Source organism: Temnothorax longispinosus, chromosome 4, assembly GCF_030848805.1.
Source record: "Temnothorax longispinosus isolate EJ_2023e chromosome 4, Tlon_JGU_v1, whole genome shotgun sequence".
Lineage (NCBI taxonomy): Eukaryota > Metazoa > Arthropoda > Insecta > Hymenoptera > Formicidae > Temnothorax > Temnothorax longispinosus.
This window is the reverse complement of record NC_092361.1, coordinates 11102651-11118988: the sequence shown is the minus strand read 5'-3', so window position 1 is coordinate 11118988 and position 16338 is coordinate 11102651. Positions and strand designations below refer to the sequence as shown.

The following is a 16338-nucleotide window of genomic DNA, read 5'->3' as shown; positions in this document are numbered from 1 at the left end:
TCCTTAGACACTGGAAGTCTGGAACTCTGGCGAAAGGAGCAGAGATTGGATCCGGACATTTCTTTAATTTTACAGGCGAAGAAGGTAGGTGCTCGTCCTCCTCGTTCTAAAATAGCATCAGGAGATATTTCTTTTCAGATTTATTGGGCATATTGGGATGCTCTTGTTGTTAAAGATAATATTCTTTATAAAAAGTGGGAAGCCCCTAATCTAAATTCTGTTCACTTTCAGCTGGTGGTTCCTCGAAGTCAGGTTGCCAGGATTTTAGAGGAAGCTCACGATTCTTCTTCGGGAGGGTATTTTGGAATGAATAAGACCCCAAGTAAAATCCGTCGACGTTTTTATTGGGCTACCTGTAAGCGCGATTTGGAAGACTAGTGCAGATCTTGTCGTGTCTGTGTAGCCAAGAGGAGTCCCTCAGGCAAAGGGAAATCTCCTCTTCAAATTTATAACGTGGGTACCCATTTTCAGAGGGTACAGATGGATATACTTGGTCCCCTCCCAAGAACTTCCGCCGGGAACAAATATTTACTTGTGATCGTTGATTGCTTCACTAAATGGGTAGAAGCATTTCCAGTCAGGAATATTAGGACAAGGACTATCGCCGAGGTCTTCGTTAACGAGATTATTTCCAGACACGGAGTACCTTCAGAAATCCACACTGACCAAGGGCGAAATTTTGAGTCTAAATTATTTTGGGGATTAATGAACCTTCTGGGAATTAAAAAGACAAGGACTACTCCTTTACATCCCCAGTCGGATGGCCAAGTCAAACGTCAACATCAGACGATAACGAATTTCTTGGCAAAATTTGTCTCTGAGAATCAAAAAGGTTGGGATAGGTGGATTCCAATGTTCCTACTGGCATATAGATCATCAAAGCATGGGTCTCACTCCAGCGGAGTTATATTTTGCTAGAGACTTAAGACTTCCTCTAGATTTGTTACAAGGTAATTCTTCGGGCATTCAGGAGCAGGAATCTTCCGGGAATTACGTCCAAGACTTGAGGAAAAGATTAGGAAGAATTCATTTTGAGGCGAGAGAGAGAATGTCGTTGAGATCTTCGAAGACTAAAACCTGGTATAATGTGAGAGCAAGATCATTTTTTTTTCAAGAGGGGTAGAAAGTTTGGCTGTTTAATCCTCAAAGGAGAAGAGGGAGGGCTCCTAAGTTGCAGAGCAATTGGGAGGGCCCATATTCTATAGTTAGGAAATTAAGTGACGTAGTGTTCTGTATTCACAGGTCTCCTCGGAATAGGAAGAAGATTGTGCATGCTGATAGGTTAGCTCCTTTCGTAGAAAGACATTTGGGTTAGGTCGTGGCGCGAGGAGTCTAGCGGACCCCGAGGGGAGAGGAAAAATAATTTTTGTTTATGTTTACAATGTTTACGCGTTTTAATTGTTTTTCAGTTACCCGAGAAGGAGGAAAGAAGGAAATGCCAGAGGCGGCTACGGACGAGAAACGACTCCGACTTCTGCGGAGGTCGAGTGGTCCTTCTCCTCCTTCGAATTTCGCCTTTTTCTCCTTCAAGGAAGACTCCCCTTTTTTTAAAAAAGACCGCCTTTCCCGAGGTTTTCGATCCGTAGTTTTCCGAGGGATTATGGGCAAATGCCAAGGCGGAGGCTTGGGGAATCCTTTGGACAAAGGGTCCACGGTAGTTACATCTTCCCTCACCTTGCCTGAAAAAGGAAGAAAGAAGGCCGCAAGTCTAGAAGAGCCAAGTGCGCAAGTATCAAGACAGAAGAGGAGCACGGGCGGCGGATTGGTCATAGATTTGCCTGATGAGGATGCAGCCTGGTAACCCGAGAGCTTCGCTTCGGGGAGGGCAAGGAAAAAAAAGCATCGAGGCATTGAAGTCCCGGAAGAACAGCTGCAAACTGCCTCCTTGATTGTCGGGACGACAATCTGGAAGAGGGAAAGCAGTGTTGCGTGCTGCGGCCGCCCGGTTTGCTCCCCGACCACGCGAGTCAGTTGTCGGGTCGAACGGCCTTTAGGTGTCGATCGATCGACCGTGAAGTCAACGGAGATTCACGTTAAAGTTATTGAGGCAACAGTTGCTGGGGAGCTTGTTATTAAAAACAAGTCTCCCGTCAGATTTTTGCTGGACTCCTCTCATGGAGGACGCGTTTCACCCTGTTACGCAAGCGCTTGAATAAAGTTGGTGTTTCCTTAAAAATCGGTCTCCTTTCTTTTACACGCGCGAACCATGTGTGCTTGTGAGAGAGAGAGAGTGTGTGTTGCCACGTACGAAGATGCGAGTCGTAGCGACGTCGAGGAACGTCGTCAGAGGTGCAACAATACAATAACCGCCCCTGAAATGGACGCAGAAGTCTCGAATTCACTTTCAGACTCGTTTAACAGTTTAGATTTTGTTTCTCCGACTCCAACAAATCCGATTACACACGATATCGACGCCGAATTGTCCCCTGTGCCCGCTACGCAATCTAACGCAAAACAGTCGCCCATGGATGTTGACTTCACCGTAAACGGGAAGAGAGCGGCTAACGACTCACGCGAGGCGTCCCGGCAAGTAAAAATATCAAAACATCGAATCAAGGTAACATTGATAATCGCGATTCAAGCCACAGTGCGGCACTTGACGCTGTTGGTCTTGGCGATTCTATTCAGCGACACCTTGTCCGCTGCTACATTGGCTCTCAGCTTGAGAGCCGTAATATACTTGGATGGTTTCAACAGGTGGGACGGTATAGCCATTCGTTGCCTACTTTATCGTCTTTATAGGCTCGCAATCCCTTGCCTTGAGAAGGCAACTCCGTTTATTTCTTCCATTCGTTTGCTTTGGCTTTCAGCTTATTACCGTCGATCTGTTTGGTCGACTTTAGGGGCCAGCCCAGTCTGGCTACATGCGCCAAGCGCTTTAGTTTGTTCACCAGCCCCGATGCCACTACTAGGGCTTGAATTGCTGGGTCGTTATTAGTTAGGAAGCGAAGTCCAGCTTTTAACGTTGCGGACGTTACAACGATTTCGAGCTTTGGGAAGCCCATGCCGTCATCACGCTTAGATGCGTATAGCAGACCGTCTGCCGTAGACATTGGGAGGTGCAGACAGTCTTTCACCGTCGTCCTTAGCGTTTGGTCCAGTTCTCTGAGCTCCGTGGCATTTATGGTGCCCGCGGTGAAGGCATATAAAAAGTGCGGCAGGACATACCGCGCTAGAAGCTTGACTTTTTGATGTGGCTTTAATGGTAGCCTTCTGATTCTTGGGAGCGTGTCCCTTAGCCATGTGATTGCACGCTTAATGACCACTCCTTCCCATTGAGTGACCTGCACACACAGCCGACGCGCTAACGCATACGACTTTCGATGAACCGGCTATGGCTATGCTACAACTCGGGGAAGAACAAGACATCTGAGTGTATGTCTGCGCTCTTCTACCCGCCCGAAGCTGGCCGAGCCGCCGCCGAGCGTCCAGCGCATACGTACACGGCTCACAGTGGGGCGAATCTATCAAGAACCGGATATTGGACGAAAAAATTAAAAACGTATAATTCAAATTTTGACGAGATTTTATGTTAGTATATATCCTAAACTATAAATAAATGTGATTATAATTGATTTTATCCCTTGTTATTTCCTCAAAATGATCTGATAAAGTATGACATTTTCGTGAATACTGAAATTCTAGTAATTCGATAGGTTACTTTCTAAAGTCTCCGCCGAAAGCATAACTGCGAATATGAGTTAAATGCATATCAAAACTTATTTATTAGGGTTCAAAAAACATATTTATTTTAGTTTTATGTCATTTGAGTACCATTATATTGTGATGTGACAAGTCGCGTCTACTTTCCGGACGGGCTCGGCCGAGGGGAATTCAGGGATGCCTCCTCTTCGGAGCGAGGGGAGGGCGGTTGCGCACTATTAATTGGTCTAATTAGCATTTAAGTTTTTAAGGGATCGCCGGTGGTGACCGGAGTCAGCCTGTAACGGCCGCGAGTCGCAACGGGGAAGAGCTGTCAGGACTAAGGAGGCGGCCGGGGGACATGGTCGGCAGTCGGGTCGCCCGGACCTCCCCGCAAGCGCATTAGAGGACCGCCGGCCGGAAGCCACTCCGCACTCGGTCACAACAGCGGCAGGAGAGGAATTGAGAGGACCCCGGGGCACACCCGAGCGAATGCCATCCAGGCCAGGGTGCCGAGGAGCGGCCCAGGGAAGTGCGCAGCCCCGTAACCGCCGCCCCAGGGGCTGTCGGCGGACGGGGCCGAGGCCCGGCCAGCCTGACCCGAACGCCGGCTCAATCATCGCGGCCCGGACAGCCGGTTGATTTCAAAAGCCCGCGCCGAGTCGGAGGTAGTTGGAGTGGCGCCGCCGGAAGAAGAGGCGCGCGAGAAGCCGAGGCGCCGGTGAGAGCGCCCTAGAGTCGGAGTGGCGCCCCCGAAAGGAGCGGTGCACGAGCAGCCTAGGCGCCGGGAGCGCTAGGATCGGTAATCCGGTCGCGCTACACGTTACGGCGCAGGCGCGGGGAACCGGCGCGATCCCGGCGGACCATAGTCCCGCCACTGTCGTGCCGGCTGGAAGAGAGGACGCATCGCCCGAGTAACGAGCCGCCCGGACTGAAGGAGAAGCATTGTCGAAATTGTACGGTCACCACCCTGGCGTCCCCGCGTAAAGAAAAGAGAGTTCACTCGAGGCGCTGGCCCCAGACACGTATCGGGTACCTAGGCGCAGCAGGAATTACCTGTGGACGGCGGTATAAGCGCGTGCGTTACCTTGCGCTCGCATTCGAGAGAATCGTGTTGGAATTCGTGCATGGGCCCCGCCGAGAGTGAACTCTCCTGTAAGTAGAGACCAAGTGTGCCCTCCCCGGGAACACCGTCACGGCCGACAGTTGCGTGGCGTTAAATTGTGTGAGTCGAATGATCGTGTCGTGTCCACTCATGTTAATCGGAATAATCGTGTCGCGTTTCATCGTGTTAAACGGAATAATTGTGTCGCGTTTCATCGTGTTAATCGGAGTAATCGCGTCGCGTTTCATCGCATGAAGGTAATAGTAGCGAGTGGTCAGTTATTTTAAAGAGCACTCGGCCGTGTAGTAGAGTAGCGTATCCGGGTCCTCGAGGAAGGCGAAAATTGCGTTGGCGGGACGGGAAGATCGTCGGGATCGACTCGGGGCCGCGGAATCTCCGGACTTGCGAAAGAATTCGGAATTCGCGTGGCAAGCCGCGGGATCGTCCGCGATACGAGTCCTTGTTTTGTGTTCGGGGGTAATCGCCGGCCAGCGTGGCCGATACGGCGAGATCGCCCATAAGTTTTGCGTCGTGCGGAATCGAGGTGGCCCGGGTACGCGTCGAAGACGAAAGTGGAGGTGTTGCGATTCGATTAGTCGGCATCGTGGCGTAAATATTCGTGATGCATTCGTAGTAAGGTTGTAACCGGACGGTACTACTGGAGGCACGAATCAACGCTACGCGTCCTTAGAAATCAACGGTCGCCACTCGGTTTGACCTTTGAACCACCGAGAAGGTAAGTATCGAACGATATCTCGAACTACTAATCAGACTAATTAATCTTCTTTTTTCAGGTTCCTGCCACCGCTGGGTCATCGCCGTCGCCGATCAGGATCGTCGCTGCCACCGGAATTCAGGATCAACGAGGGATTTCGAGTGATCGACGCCAATGGATCAGGTAAGTAGAAGGTAAGTCCAATTGAATAATTTTCGAAATCTTTTACGAAAAGGATGTTTAATTTATTCAATATTATTGATTTCCAGTGATGGCTGTTCACAAAAGTTGAAATCACACAAAATGTCGGACGCTCGTATACGTAGGCACAGACGCCCCGTTTATCTACGACGCACGAAGTTATTTCGGCCCAAAATGACCGTTCGCCAATGTAAAGGCGACAATTAACGCGTTCCGCGGGCGTTTCCGGTTGTTATGAATGTTGTCGAATTGTAATTATCGCACTCGTATGACGTTCGAGGTGACTTAGCGCGACGACGAAAGAGCGAGGCTTATTACGTGTTGCTCGTACGAACATCCCCGAGAGACTGCCTCGAGTTGTTTGTCTCGCTTGAGCTCCCCACCATCGGTATCGGCGGCCCCCACTTCGACGCCTATTCCGCTTTCTCTTTTCGCGAACTACGCATATCACCTCGGTAATTTTCCACGCAGGTGTTTACGCCATCTACGCCGATCCCCGTGGAAATTTCCATGCGCGTTGCGCTCGCGCGGTCGCTCCGTCCCGGTGACGAAGTAGTGGTTTTCCACCGCTGCTAATCTCTCCCGGCCGTTGACGCCGACCTGTGCGCCAGGTCTATTACCGCGCGTACAATGTACTTCCGGACGACTTCCTCGAGGAAGACGTCCGGGTGCAGAGCACCAGGCTCGCCGACGACGTCGACCCCTTCTGACCTTTATTCGGGACCCAGTAACGCGGTTCGCGCGGTCTTTCCCCGTAGAAGAGGTCTAGGTTGCGAGATATCGGACGGTTCCGTAACTTGGTTCCCGTTCGTCGGATTTCGACGGCGACCGCATACGGATGTTTCTTGGCATGTCCCCGTTTATCAGGGGTGTTGTTTCCCTAAGGATGACGCACCTAGTGCGAGATTCAGGACGGTCCGCTATTTCGTTCCCCGGTTGACGGATTTCGTCGGGACTCGGTTTCGGCGACTCGGCGGAGTGCCCCTCGGTGTCAAAGGTACTTCACTCCCGTAGACGATGCACCTGGTGCGAATTCGCGGACGGTTCGCCATTTCGCGTTTACTCTCCCGCATCGCGTTGCCAACCCCGTATGTGTCATCCAGGGACCCCGCGCCTACGTCAGGGACGTATTATTTCGCCGCAAACCCCTCGGTTGCGGAATTTCTGGACGGTCCGCCATTTTTTATACGCGTGGTCAGACTAAGATTCTAACGTGTGACATACGTCTCGCGGGTCTTCCCCTGTGGTCAGGGGTCGTTCTTTTCCGCGTCCATCGCGCCCCCTCTCAGTTCGCGGACGGTCCGCCATTTTCTTCTCGCGCGACATTTCCGCTATTCTACAACGCGCCGCCTACTTCTCGGGCCTCGGTGAGTCGCCGAGGCTAATCAATATTTATTCCGCGAACGTGCTCCGCCATTTCGCCGAACGTCGTTCGCCCGTCCTACGGACGGTCTCGGCTCGTCCGCCGTGTTGTGGGAAGACATCCTGTCTGCTCGCATGGGAGCCTCCCTTTTCCTGGAAAGTGTGTTGGGCTCAAGCTACGTCGCGCCGCCGCGCGACATCCCGTACCCGCGCCAACGGGAATAACTACAGAAGCGTATCTGAAATAAAATACCTAACCTCTACGCGAGGTGCTCTTCTGCCTGAGCCGCAAATGAACTTAAATACTGGCGCGGTATTGTTGACTTAAATCTAATCTCGCGCCGGATGGGATCGCTAAGGCCCTCGACGAACCTCTGCCTCGTTTGTTGTGAACGAAAACGAAAACCGAAACAAAACGATGGGCGATCGCCCGGATACGTCTCCCATCCTCGGAACGCCGTGTCGCCTTCTTCCAACCGATTATTCGGGTACCGTTCGTCTTTGCTGCTCTCGGTGCCCTAGTCGTCTCCGGTGATGCGTGCGGCTGCAAGGTACCGCGTTACCTTAAATTTATCGTGAGTATGCGTCTGATTATCGAGTGATCTTGCGTTCAGTTATTGTGTTCTTGCGTCACTCTTTCGTGCGTTTGTTTGTGTTTGTCTGTTGCGCTATTCTTTCATGCATTCAACTATCGAGTTAAACATTCGACATTATCGCGTTCATAGATTTTGATATTTTGATGTTATCCGATCCGACATTCTCGCGTCCGTTTACTGCGTTAGTTTTCCGGCATTTTTGCGTCAGCGTATCCAACATTTCTGCGGCAATCTACTAATTCATTTTTTCTGGCGTTAATATCTCTTCATTCCGCATAATCTGATTCTGAAAATGATACGCTCGCACACGTTATACCTACATTTATACTAACTGTTATCATATTGCCAACATCTTATACCTACACCTACATTGACTGATTAAATATATTACACGTGATTCTGTTACTAAGTTTTTGTATGGTTAATTGCGTTACGCTTCCTATCCGAATTCCCTGACAGGAAACTACGCCCTGAGGTATCGTAGGAGATATCGCGTTGTATAGGATAGAGTACGGTGGTGCGATCCGTCGCACCTGGCGTCCAATCATTTTGTGTTTTAGCAACTTCGCGTCAATCCACGATTGCCCTCCCTTGGATTGCGAGACCGAGAGAAAAAGCGTCGCAATATATTAATAAATATACACGACATATTTGACTATTAAAAAATTCTTACTTCAATAATCAAACAGGAAGAAAGTTTGTGGATTAGAATGGATTAAGGTTTGTTCTGCGCTATTTGATAGGGCAAAGTGTCTAGTTTCTGGACATATGGTATATGATTATTCATCCCCCTTCGTCCCCCTTTTTGAGATAATTAATCTCAAAGTTCACTCGACATAGTCGAACGTCGTCCATGAATAGCTCAATGGACGACGTTCGATCATGTCAAGTGAATATGGATGTCTATTTTCTCATAAAAAACAGACGAAGGGGGATATATAATTTGTTTAAATATTGCTATTTTGTAATGATTAATTACATCCATATTTTATAACAATTAATTATGTCAATTAATATAATAGAGATGAATCGAGGCTCTATTAGAAATCCAATCGTAGGGAAAGCGGGCACGTGTTGAAATTCGAATCCTATGCTTTTAGAACTGCCGAATTATTTGTATCATTATACCCATGGTACTACATGTGTTTTGTATTGCGCGGATGACTGCGTGAAAAGCAAGAAAAACAGTTTCTTTTCTATTATAAAACTTACAAAAATTAAACATCCCGAGGTTTAAGATTATCATTGAAAATCAAATTAACTTTATTTTTTAACCGATTTAAAAAAATGAAGGTTCTATATTCGGCGTGTATGTATGTATGTCTACGATTTTCTTTAAAACTACTGGACGGATTTAAATGCGGTTTTCACTGTCCTAGAGCAATTCTCCAGGAAGGTTTTAGTACATAAAATAGAACATAAAATAGAACGCGCTAGAACATCAGGGTACGGAGCAGTAAGAAAATATGCGATAATAATTATTCATATTAATTTAATGAAGCACTAAAAAAGTATAAAATAAAAAATTTTTTTTTTAAATAGAACCAATTTAAAAAAAACTAAAAAGTATTTAAAAAATAAAAAAATCATTTATGCGCTTTATGAAAAATTGTCAATTAAATAATTTTGATTTCATACACTAAATGTATAATAATCGTACATTATTTATGTCAAATTTCAAGTTATTTCATTAAAAAATGTAGAAGTTATAAGCAAATGACCGAAAAGTGAGGCGTTCGCCTCACTGTGCGGCTCCGTGTACGTGTCAGCTGTGTGCGTGTCCCCACCAGGCGCGCAGGCAGCGGGCAAAACAGCACCATTGGCATCTCTGTCTGCACACCGACGTACTGCATTGACTGCGCAGGGCCGCAGTAGATAACCTTTTTATCATTACTATATATTTCAGGGTCCACCACATATCAGCTATCTTTAGTGGTAACAATCCCAAAGGCTACGCACTTCGCTATTGATAGTGCCATTCGTCTTCTCGAGAGAAAACCAACGAGCTCATCCATAAGCCGACTCGCCGCTGCCTTAAGAAGAGTCATAGTTACTCCCGCCGTTTACCCGCGCTTGCTTGAATTTCTTCACGTTGACATTCAGAGCACTGGGCAGAAATCACATTCAATCTAATTCTACCAACGTTCGTAAAGCTGTTAGAAGCATTTCTGAAATTTTTTAATACCTCTTTCAGTACTCTCGTTGCGTTTGCAATTTGACTTTCTCGACGCTCGCAAATCATTGTCCTTTTATATACGTCGAAATCCTCTGTCGCCTCAGGAATGCAGTGAGAACGAAACATCCAAAAAAATGGGCATGAAACAGAGAATTTCGTCGCATGAAAGGACAATGATTCGCGAGCATTGAAGAAGTCATTGCAAACACGACGAAAGCACCCAAAGAGATATTGGAAAATGGTATATCCAGGAATGCTTCCAATAACTTTATGAATATTGGCCAAGATGTTGGCAAAAGTGTGACTTTACCCAAGGAAACTACTTAGAGGAAAATGTTATGTAAATAAAATTACTTATTTTTGTGTAATAAACCGATAACTTTTTAAAGCTAATAGTATGTACAATAATTTCTCAATTTTGCTTCCTCATAGAGGAAGCTTTGTTTTCGTGAATTTCGTATATGAACTTTCGATTGCGTTTAAGTTGAGTTTAGTCAACTAAATTAAAAAAAAATTATATATGAAATAGGGGTAGAAGAAACCAACGAAGAGATTGGTTTTTGAGTTTTTTCTGCCAATATGTTCAGATTGTTGTAAAACGTCGAAATATCGCCTAAAAAAAAATGTCCGTATGTGTGTGTGTGTGTGTGTGTATGTGCAGATTTAATGTCTGTGGTTGCTCTACCTTCCGCAAATATTAAGATATCGGGCTGTTTTTTTTTAATCGATAGAGTATCATTCAAGGAAGGTTGGTATTGAATTTGGCGATGATCGGTAAAGGTTCTTTTTTTTTTAAATTTTGAATTTTTTTAGAAATGTCCGTGGTTGCTCTAATTTCCGCAAATTTGGAGATATTGATCTATTTCTAATTTTATTATATTTTTTAGTCTTTTCTACCCCTATTTCATATATAACTTTTTAAGATTTGGTTGATTAGACCCAGCTTTATACGCGATCAAAGGTCCATAATTTTGATTGCTGCCTACTCTGCGTCTCACTTCTCCCTCCTACCTGTACTCTACTCTATGCCCTGCCTCGCACCAAAGCTCGTACCTCCTTTCTCCTGCCGAGTCGCCCCTCTACACCGGCTACCGTTCTCGCCCTACCTAGCGCTACCGCACGCGCCTCGGCTCGCCTATCGCGTCGCCCCTCTACACCAACTATTGTTTGTGCCGTATCCTTTGCCCGTGCCTTGTCACTTTTTTACTCTTTAATCCCTTTTTTCCGCTCCTCCTTTTTTCATCCGTTTCCTTTCCACACTCACTCACCTTTACTCCTCCCTTCTCGCACACTCTCACCCTCCTCCGCCTCCTATAAACTCTCCTTTCAATTCACTTTCTACTCGCACACTGTCACACCTGTCACCTCGATCGTCCCGGAAACGGAAGTCCTCCACTTAAACGCTACATAAAAACACTTTAAAAATACTTAGAAAACTTCAATGAAAATGTTGGACACTATGTTATTAAACGTCACTTAAACACTACATAAAAAACACTTTGAAAACAGTTACGTAACATTTATTTCAGCGTGCATCAAAACAGTCTCACAACATCTCTCAAACGTTCTGTTCATAAGCAACTAATAAACATCTCCACAACATAAAGATCTCTTTTAAAAACGGCATCAAACGCAAATAAAACACTTCTCAAATACTACGACAGAAACACTTCTAAATAATTTACGAAACACCGGAAACAACTTCCAACATCCTGAGAAAAACATAATTAATGTTGTTTTCAACATGCCATAAACGGCATGAACACTTTTCTAACGTAAGAAGGGATCGAAGTACTAGTAATAAGCACACATCTCTGAATAAATAATCCAGTTCTTAATTTTCTGGTTAACGATACTGCGGACAATCTGATAGGTTGTTTTATAGTAAACAGTGAAAAATAAGCAGGATTTTAGTTACTTCAGTCATTTATCTTATAAAAATTATCTTATTTTATTATTTTACTTACATAACTTACTGAGAGCATTTAAAAAAATAAAAAAGAACTGCAGGAAAACATTTTATTAATACAAATTAAGTTTATACACACGATACAAATTTTAAATGTTAAGCAATGCGCGCATTATATCTCTCGTAAGTTTATCAACTAAACATAAATGATATAAATATAATTTTTACTGTGCGTGTGTATTATTACATAACTGTCATTGCTAAATTAAGTCTCAAGCAATCTTCAGCAAGCGCAAAAGAGTGAAAAACAAAACAGACGTTACAGTGAGATGTCTCAACTAGTCTCCGTAACAGCCGAATGGCATATCACACACATAATTGGTACATAGTACACTTATAAAAATGCACTGACTTCTTATGTGACTTACATCGATACATTTTAAACCGCCATAGCTATCTATTTTCCGAATATGGAAAATTGTTATATTTTTATTTCTAATAACAGATTCATCGTGCATATTAAGTTGCTGCACAATCAGTTTGACACCAACTGGAAACTTTAAGATTAATATAATACAACCTTTTCTCCAGAGCTAATTAATACGTATGAGTTATTATTAAGTTTGTTGTTACAATATCTACTACATGAATATCTTATCCTCTTATAAATCATTTTCTGGTAAGCTAAACATTTTGTTTGAAGTTGAAAGAGTAGAGAGAGAGAGAGAGATTGTGTTATTCTTTTTTGCGTTTATCAGTGGCGGTTGTAATACAATAGGTTGCCGCGCATTCTGCGTAGTTCTCGGAAAAAGCGCGCGAGCGGCGCCGACAACGTTGCGTCCCAGGCGGCGAGGCACACGTGTGCCGCGCATGCTCGAGCATGTTAGGAGGGGCGCGCAGCCCGGCCGAGCGAGCATTCGTTTCGCAGACATCGCGCGTGATACATCGTGCGTTACTTACGGTCGAATCAAATACGTAATTGCGTCATCTTTTCGTCTCATTTCGCGATAAAGTTGTTCGGTCGCTGAAATCTGCCTATTCGTGTGCATTAAGAATATAACTATTTATCATACATCAATTAACGTGGTTGATACGGACAACTACGATCGTCACCGAGAGGAATCCAGGAATATTCATCCCGGCGAGCCATGCCGGCACGTGGAACGAAGGAAGGCAGCCATTTGCTACAACGTTCGAGAGAGCCCTTTCGAAGGCTGAAGGAAGGAAGCCATTTCTGGAACGTTCGACCAATCCTGCTCAGGCTGAATACGAGCAGCTACTTATACATCGAGAGGAAATTTGTCTGTGGCGTGTTCTGTAAGACTATCTCTAAGTTTTCATCTGGTTTTTCTCACAAGGTAACCAATTATCTCATAATTCTGAGGAGGGACGTTAGAATTTCATCAACGTTACAATGAGGATCCTGATCAAAGGATCCTAAGCTCATCTGGTGGTTATCCTTGCTAGTCTGAGTAGATATAATAAGTTTCGCGTTGAGAGGAAAACATCCTCTCTTATTTCAGGTTTGTGCACAATTTATTTCGAGTCAATTTTATAACACTGAGCTCAGTATAAAAGTCCATTCATTAATTAATTCTTTGATTTCAAATCTTGTTATTTCAATGCAAAACTTTACTTCTTTCTTTTGTGCGATTGTTTCATTATAATTAATTCTATTATATCGCTTATTGTTCATTGCGTTACTTTGCGAACATTCTGTACATTCACTTGTAATACGTATTCAATGAAACTGCGTTCCTTGCGAACTATATAAATCGTCTCTTGCGTGATTATAAAACTATCGAGTATTCGGTTCCGTGCGTTGCTATAAAAGTTATTTCTCATTGACTTGATAATTATTCTTCTAAGTATTTTGCGAATTCTGAATTATTGAATTTTATATGTCTGAACTGATATTCATGTTTCTAATTGATTTATGTCTATGTTTTTAACGATCCTTTCTTTGATAAATAACAACTAGTTCTGAGCTTGACTACTTCGAGATAATATTATATATAAGCATATTATTTTTCTTTCTCTTTTGACGAATCAATTCATTTAATAACAAATTACATCAGTGAATCTAGAGTCTATTCGACAATATATTTAAAGAAAGGACTGTTCTCGAATAACAATTTAGTTGTTTAATTTTCTGTATTTGATACATTTATTGTATTTCTATTGTCTTTTATATAATCTATGTAACTAATTTGTTCACGAATACTGGGAAGGTTTTCGGGCAGTTTCCCTTCTCCTATGCATCAAATGTTGGTATTCTTTGTATAGTTCTGCCCAATCTAGCCATTTCAAATTACATAAATTACTAAACGCAATCTCTCTCTCAATAAACGGATTCTTATGATTTGTTCCTTCCTCATCTAATTCTAGAGTTCAGGCTTGTGCGCGAGCTTGTGCAAACACATTTTGTAGTTGACATATCATTTATCGCAAGTAACTGCTCTTCTTCAGTTGATAATAAACATCTTTCATCTTTTCCTAAAAGTATAATTTCCTCTCCACAACGTATAAAACGAATAAAGTTCGTTTTTAAAATTCTTTCAGAAAACTCAATAGTCTTTTGCGACAAAACGAGCTTTGAGCACAAATAGGGTATTGACGTATAAATGAGAAACTTGCGCGCGATTTGTAAAATAACATTCGAAGGACTATGATATAATTGCATAAGATGACGTTTTTGACTTTCGTATAAGAAGGAATTATCCACTGGAGTCCATAAATGGGCCCCAGTTGAAAACACCTTTGCAAATATGTAACAGAAGATGAATGTTGTACACCATGTTTTTCTTATCGAAATACTTTTGGAATAAATACATATAGCACAGAAAAAGTTTATGAGCTTGAAATACTTCTTCACGTGTCACTGATTTTTGAAGCAAAATATTAGTTGCTGCAGATAACATTACAAAATGATTCATATGCTTCTTCTTTAGTAGACCTTTCAAACATGGCACAGAATAAAATAATAACCATGCTCTCCACTCGGATGCTTTCCACTTACGTATATCTTTAATGAAGCGAGGAGTTCTTGTTATAGAAGAAGGGGGATGTATCATTAAAAGCCGTTCATCAATCGTACTCAGTACATGATCCATTCCTACATTTTCTGAGATGTGCCAAAATTTTTTACGAGTAGATTGTAGAATAAGTTCAGTGTGTAATTTGGCTACTCCAAGTAGAATATTATGCATGTAATCAACTACAAATCCATCCATAAAATTAAAATAATGTAATGACATTAATTGTGAAAAACCCTTCACTCCTCTATATTGTCTTTTGCTTTTATTTGTTTCATCTTTCCTCTGAAATGCTTGAAGTAGATCTTCCTTCGTAGACTCTAATGTTCTTTCCTCAGCTGGATGAATTAAAACTGTAAATCTTTGTCCTTTCCGTGTGCGTTCTGACTTTTGGTAACAGAATGTGCAACCATAGTAGGCAGCAAATGACTGAAAATTAAGCAATTGGTATCTTGCAACTGAATCAGCAATACAACAAAGTGCAATAACTTTACTAACAGTTTCTTTGCCATTGTAAAACCATCTGAATCCTTCTGTAGAAAGTTTATTAGCTTCGTTGATAAACGGTTGCAAAAAAACATTTTGATTAAGATCTTTGGGCCCTATGTACAAACCAGCAAGTAAGACATACTTATTCCGTTCTGAGATTGGTAATTCATTTACAGTGAGATAAATTGGCCAAAGTGTCTTGTTATTTGATTTATCTGTGTGAACATCGTCAGTAAAAAAGGAATAAGAGAAATTGTATGGTGAAGACAATATACCTCCTTTTCCATCTCAAAGTGCTTCTTGTACTTATCTTCATCGTACAGATCTTCCAAAGCATTTTCTTTAATTTTGTTTCAATTAAACCTATGATTCGTCACAGCGTGAACAAAATCATTGTTTTTCGTCAAGTTTTGAAGTTGAGACTCTAAGGATACCGAGACAAAAAAATTTGATAAGTTGGAAACATCAATATCAGCATCACAACTTGTGCACATCTTATTCTCTTTCAATTTTTCCTCTTTCCTAAGATAGATCTCACAGTCCGGACAATAAATATGAAAAGATATGTTTTCTCTCTCTCTGTCTAACAACTTTAAGTAGCTGTACTTTGTAACCTTAATTGTATTATCTCCATAAATAGCGTTGAACATTTTTAAAATATCGGGCCTCCCATGATAAGTTATGTCTCAGTCCTAACACTAAACACACGAGCATAACATCCGCGACAGCAGTTTTGGTACATGGGCACTAGTTTTTTGTTCGGAACTCGATAATTCGCTTATGAATTCGTCGTGAAAGAAGAAACAATTTTCGTCTTCTGCAAGACAAGGTTCGGCATTTTTCAAAATAAATTCATCTTTGAAATAATCTGCAACCCCTTCCAGATCAGAATCATTTTCAGTTCCATATTTAGATTCATCAGTTTCAAATGTGGTAGTACTTTCAAAGTTGGAATCACTATTGTCTTTGTTTTGATCTTCAGTATTACTGGCAAAAGAAACTGTTAGTTGAAAAACAATTAATCGGATCTGATTCTTGTCTGCAGGTAGATTGATGTACTTACAAAGCTAGTATATTTTCTACAACTACTGTTGATGAGCTTGAAGTT

At 43.1% G+C, this 16338-nt stretch overlaps 1 pseudogene; it reads right to left on the bottom strand.

The window, feature by feature from the left end:
* Nucleotides 1-2777: 2777 nt before the first annotated feature.
* Nucleotides 2778-15944, bottom strand: LOC139812104 (uncharacterized; annotated as a pseudogene).
* Nucleotides 15945-16338: the final 394 nt, after the last annotated feature.